A 6,555-nucleotide genomic window follows, 5' to 3' on the forward strand; every position below is an offset into this window, starting at 1 on the left:
GGTATAAGTGTATTTTAATAATGTTTATATATTTCTATTTGGAGTCCAAGTTTGACAACCACCACCATGTAATGGAATCTAGTTAAATTTATGTTATATGTAGAACAACGGTTAAATTTATGTAATATGTCTTGCTACTAAAGTACTTGTATCATGTCCTGGTCATGTATCACGAAGAAGAGGAATACAACGTTAAATGTTGTATATATAAATTTTTTGTTATGTTTGTATTCATAATTTACTATGTATATCGATATTATGTATATATTTACTTAATTCGGCTTTATAGGTGTAATCTTAGAAAGGGCCTAGGTTTTAGAAATGGAACCTGATAATGATTTGAATAACTGGATATGACTTCCAAGATCCCGCAGAGAGTATAAAAAGGGGATGCCATTGTTTGTGGAAAAGGCATTTTCCTTTTTTTTCCAAAGGTGATGAAATGAAGTGCTCCCGCAAAGATTGTAATGATCGTATGTGGCATCGTCAAGATGTAATTTACGATCATCTAATTTACAGAGGGCCTTCTTTGTTACATGTCCAGTGGATTTGTAAGATTTCACAAGACAAAGTAAAAAAATCTATGGATTTTAAGGGTCGTGAAACAGGGACCATTTTTGAAGATAAAGTATGAACGATGTTTTATTGTACGGGCAGGAGGCTTCAGAATGTAGAACAAGGACCAAATCCGGAGGCTAGAAAGTTTATTGCCTTATCGAAGAGGGAAAACAACCGCTATATCCGGGCTGTACAAAATTTTCTCGACTTAGTTTTATGATCAGACTTTATCACCTAAAGTGTGTTCATGGAATTACCGAGTCCGCCTTTGGAGATTTATTAGTATTAATAAAAATGCCTTTCCAGAAGCCAATGTGCCATTATCCTTCAACGCTGCGACGAACATATCAAAGACTTAGGCCTTGATTATAAGAAAATACATGCATGTCCAAATAATGGCATGTTATACTGGGCCGAAAATGAAGATAAACAAGTTTGTGATACTTGTGGGGTTTCGAGGTGGATTTTACAAAAAACGAAAGGCTCTACTGCTATTACTGATCCGGAAAAATTGATTAGCGAGGTTCCAACAAATGTGATGAGATACTTCCCTTTAAAATCGAGGTTGCAGAGGTTGTTCATGTGCAAAGAATAATTGAAGCTCATGACATTGCATGTAACCGAACGAATAAGAGATGGGAAATTAAAGCATCCGGCTGATGCCGAAGTTTGAAAGAAAATGAATGCAATTTATCCTGATTTTTTTTAGAAATGTGAAATATAAGACTAGGCGTAGATACTGATGGATTCTGTCCTTTTTGTACAAAAGCTAGTCATAGTACATGGCCAATTATACTAGTAACCTACAACCTCCCTCCTTGGCTTAGCATGAAACAAGAAAATTTAATTCTTTCGATGTTGATATCAGGTCCAGATTCTCCTTCAAACAGTATTGACGTGTATATGTAGCCATTAATTTTCGAGTTAAAAGAATTATGGGATTTTGGTGTCCAAATATATGATGCCATGACTGATCAGAATTTTAATTTATGGGCAGCGGTGTTGTGGACCATAAGGGACTTTCCAGGATATGCCATGATGTCCGGTTGGAGCACAAAGGGTAAGCTGACCTGTCCGGTGTGTCATTATGAGACATGTTCGGAATATCTGAAACATAAGAAAAAATGTATTATATGCATCACAGAAGGTTTCTTGATCCCTCGCACAAATGAAGGTTTGACAAGAAATAATTTAATGGGCAGATTGAAATGAGGCAGAGTCCACAACTATTAAAGGGAGCAGATGTTGATCAATTGTTGGTTGGGTTTGAAAACCATTTTAGGGAAAATATTAAGAAGAATAGAAAGGGAGAAAATAACACCCCTTTTAAGAAGAAATCATTTTTTTTCAATTTGCCGTATTGGATGCATAATCTACTCCGATATAACCTCGATGTTATGCATATCGAGAAAAACATATGCGACAAACTATTAGGTACTTTACTTAATATTGGGGGGTTGGGGGGAGTCAAAAGATCACTTAGCTACCCGTTTGGATTTATAAGAAATGGGGATTCAAAAGTCCCTTCATCCGGTTAAATCTGTCGATGGGAAGAAGCTTGAAATTTCTGCCGCAATCTTTGATATGACAAATAAGGAGAAAGAACTGTTTTGCAAGGTATTGAAGAATGTGAAACTTCCTTATGGTTGTACCTCCAATATCAGTATGTATGTGCACACAGATGAGAGGCAGGTAGCGGGGTATAAGAGCCATGACGTGCATTTTATACTCCACTACTTGTTACAATTTGCTGTGAAGAAATCATTAAAAGCTGATGTTGCAAAATCGTTAATCAAATTTAGCGCATTTCTTAGGGGTCTATGGACTAAGGTCACTCACTTGGATGATATTAAGAGGCTGCAAGAAGAAATTGTTGACATCCTTTGTGAATTTGAGATTATTTTCCCCCAGCCTTCTTTGATATCATGGTGCACCTTCCCGTTCATCTTTGTAAAGAAATTAAATAAGGAGGACCGGAGCACCTGTGACGTATGTATCCTATTGAGCTTTATCTTGGAAAGCTAAAAAATTACGTTCGTAATAGGAGCAAACCCGAAGGTTCAATTGCAGAAGGCTACTTGACTGAGGAGTGTGTCACATTCTGCTCAAGGTTTTTGGGTGGTGAATCAACTGATTTTGGAGCAAAAATAGCAAATGCGGAGTATCATATTGGAACAAGAAGAAATAAAGACGGAAAAGTTATTCAGTTAAATGATTTGGAGTGGTAAGCGTGTCATACCTACATTTTTTTCAATTGTTGCAATCAAGAAATTGAGACATTGATCGAGTAAGTTTTTTAGACCCTACTTCATTTAGTGAAAATTATAAATTTGAACTTTTCTTTTTTCTTAAACTGTTTGGACATAATTTTTCATAGGAACCATCGGACTTTAGTGGATGGTGATGCCAACTCAAAAAATACAGAGGAGAACAAACACATTCCGAAGTTTTTTGGAAATGGTTGAAGAAAGAGGTGGAAAAAATGTTTAACATTTCAACTGATCTGCGTGTGCCTGCACTGGGTCCTAACCGAACATCTAGGAGGTTTAGTGTCTATGTGGTTAATGGATTTCGATTTCATACAAAAAATAGAAATTCCAAATACACTACACAAAACAGCGTCATATTTTTTACCGCTGAAACCACTAGCTTTGTGAGTGCGAGAGATGAAAACCTAATCGTCAGGGTCGTCAATTACTATAGATCAGCTGTAGAAATTATTAAATTTGACTATTGGGGAGCGTTTCCGGTGGTTCTTTTCAAGTGTTGTTGGTACCAAGAAGAGAAGGATTCATTTGGTTTCACCAAAGTGAATTTTAAAAAGTTGTGCAGCAAATCAGATCCCTACGTGATGGCTTCACAACTGAAACAATTTTTTTATGTCAAAGATCCGACTTAAAGTATAGTGCACTATGTTATTAAAAAATTACGAAGGGACTGGTGCGACGTCGCCGATAACCAAAATCAAATTGAAGATCAGAATGACCACAACCATCTTGATAATCATGTTATTATTAATCAAGATGGTGAATTTAATTGGTTTAGGGATGATGTCCCTACAAAACAAATTCCTATTCCACAAACTAAATTGGAAAATCAAGATGTTTAATATCTGTTTGAGTTCAAGACATAATCTTTAAGATAAATTCATGTATTTCTATTATTTCTTTGTTTGGTTCTGTTTGTACTCCGAATATATCAAGTTTGTTGTAAAATTATTAACTGCTAAAATTTTAATTGAATGCATTTGTTTTCATTTTCTTGTATCAATATTTAAAGTGTTCATGTATAAATAATGTTGGATTTTTAACGCAGCGGGGGCATGGCAAAACACTTTTACACATATAAAATCCAAATAAAAGCATATAAATCGTGAATAAAAATTCGAGGGATCGAATCTAACCTTTTAAAATAATTCGGAGACAACGATCAGAGATCCTTAGCAGTTGCTCCTCAAGTGTGAAGCACTCCACCGGTATCCACCAAGAAAACGATGTTACGGAGGAGGAAGGAGGTGGAGAGAATTGGGTTTTCCAAACTTTTTGGATTTTCGGGTTTGATGCGGGGTTAGAATAAAATAGGGTCTATAATAGTGTATTTATAGGCAAAATTTTCAGCTGAAATTTTCCCATAAATAATATTATTATTATCCCATTTATTATTCTCATTAATAATTAAAACACCTTTTAATTATTAATCCTTTTTCTAAACACTTTAGAAATAATTCTCTCTCTTGATTTAATTTCCAAAAATTAAATCCTTAATTAATAATATTAAGAACTTTTCTTAATTAATTTATAATCAATTAAATCTCATTTAATCAATTATTAAATTTGCCAATTAATTATTTATTTCACAAATAAATAATTATTAGCCATTATTAATTAATTCCTCCACCATTAAATCATTCTCCTTTTATGGTGTGACCCTGTAGGTTCAATATTAAGCCGGTAGTAGAAATAAATAATAATAAAACTATTTTATCATTATTTATATAAATTCTCTAATTTATTAAATATTATTAATTAATTAATCACATTTATTCTACATCATGAGTGATGCTTCTCAACATATCACGACTATCCGGATAATATGAATTCACTGCTTAGAATACCAAGAACCTGTCAGTGAATAGTTACCGTACAATAAACTCCTTCTACCCTACAATGTCCCGATTAAATACAAGGCATGGATCTCGTGTCAAGCCTATCTAATTCAATCACTTTGCTTACCATTTACTATGCGTAGTTCTATACAAATTAGAAACTCCTTTCTAATTTCATTTACTCTGGTCAGAGATTCCTGAACTAGCATAAGTGGATCAGCCTTGAACATTCGCTTCCTTCACTAGAAGGGGTAGATCCTTTATTGATCATACACTATCTTCGTGTACAAATTCCTATACCCAGAAGAGCCCTAATAATTGTCCCTGGAGACTAAGAACTAAACCAAAGCATAGTTCAGTGTACACAAGATGACTATGATGACCTCAAGTCTAAGGATACTTGTACAACTATCACTAGGTGAATAACTGCTGACACGTGAGTGAACTCCATCAGTTGTTCAGCTGTGCGAGTCATGTTCAGTGAACTTATTCTATAATAAGCACCTACATACTAGCTATAGTGTCACCACACAAATGTCTATGAGAACAGACATCATTCATAATGAAGCAAGCATAGTATGTACCGATCTTTACGGATTATTAATTACCAGTTATTAATCCTATGACCAGGAACTATTTAAGTTTAGAGTTATCATCTTTTTAGATCTCACTATTATGATCTCATCATAATCCATAAAAAGCTTTACTCTAAACTATGGTATATCTTATTTAAACACTTAAATAGATAAAGCCCGTAATAAAAACAAAACAAGTCTTTTATTAATATCAATGAAATCAAAACAAATTACATAAAAGTTATTCCTAAATCCTCATACATGATTGGACTTAGGACATATTCCTTTCAATCTCCCACTTGTACTAAAGCCAATCACTCTGGTATCTAATACCCATCCTATCATTATGACGATCAAAGTGACTTTCATAAAGTAGCTTTGTGAGTGGGTCTGCTATGTTGTTATGTGTGTCAACTCTAATTCAATACAATACAAGAAATGTTACCGCGCTCCCACTAACCCTTTTGTAGACGCATGGTTCATCTACGTTTTTGATAAAATCAAACTCTTTGATTATCTCATCAAAACGAATGTTCCATCTTTCGAGAAGCCTGCTTTAAACCACATATGGTTCGCAGTAGCTTACACACTAGGTTTTCATTTCTTTTGGAAAGAAAACCATCTGGCCATCTGCCAGATTTCATAGTCGTAGTAAGCAGCATTCGCAAGCAAAATCCGAACTGATTTTAACAGGGCTACAGGTAAAAAGTTTCATCAAAGTCAATCCATTGCCTTTGTTTGAATCCTTTTGCCACAAGCCTGGCCTTATAGGTCTCCACCTGGCCATCTGTTATAATCTATCTTTTGTATACCATATACATAGATTCCATTCTGGATTTCATGGCACTATGCCATTTCTCTGAGTCAACACTACTCATAGCCTCATTATAGGTCACAGGGTCGTCATCATCAATGATCAACAACTCATTGTCATTCTCAATGACAAGGCCATATTACCTCTCAGGTTGGCGAGACACTCTCCCTGACCTATGAATGGGCTGTTCCACAAAAGGTTGTTCAGTCAGAACAGGTGTTTCCACTTGATCCGTAGTAGTTTGTGCTTCTTGAACTTCATCAAGTCCAATTTTGCTCCCACTGTTTCCTTCAAGGATAAACTCCTTTTCCAAGAAGGTAGCATGTCTGGAGACAAACACCCGATGATCGGTGTAAAAGTAATACCCTATAGGCTCTTTAGGATATCCCACAAAACTACATTTTACGGATCGATATTCCAGCTTATCTGGGTCAACTTTCTTGACATAAGCTGGACATCCCCAAATCTTAACGTGTTTAAGACTCGGTTTCCTTTCTTTCCAT

This window comes from Apium graveolens, chromosome 4 (assembly GCF_009905375.1).
Source record: "Apium graveolens cultivar Ventura chromosome 4, ASM990537v1, whole genome shotgun sequence".
In the NCBI taxonomy this organism is placed as follows: Eukaryota; Viridiplantae; Streptophyta; class Magnoliopsida; order Apiales; family Apiaceae; genus Apium; species Apium graveolens.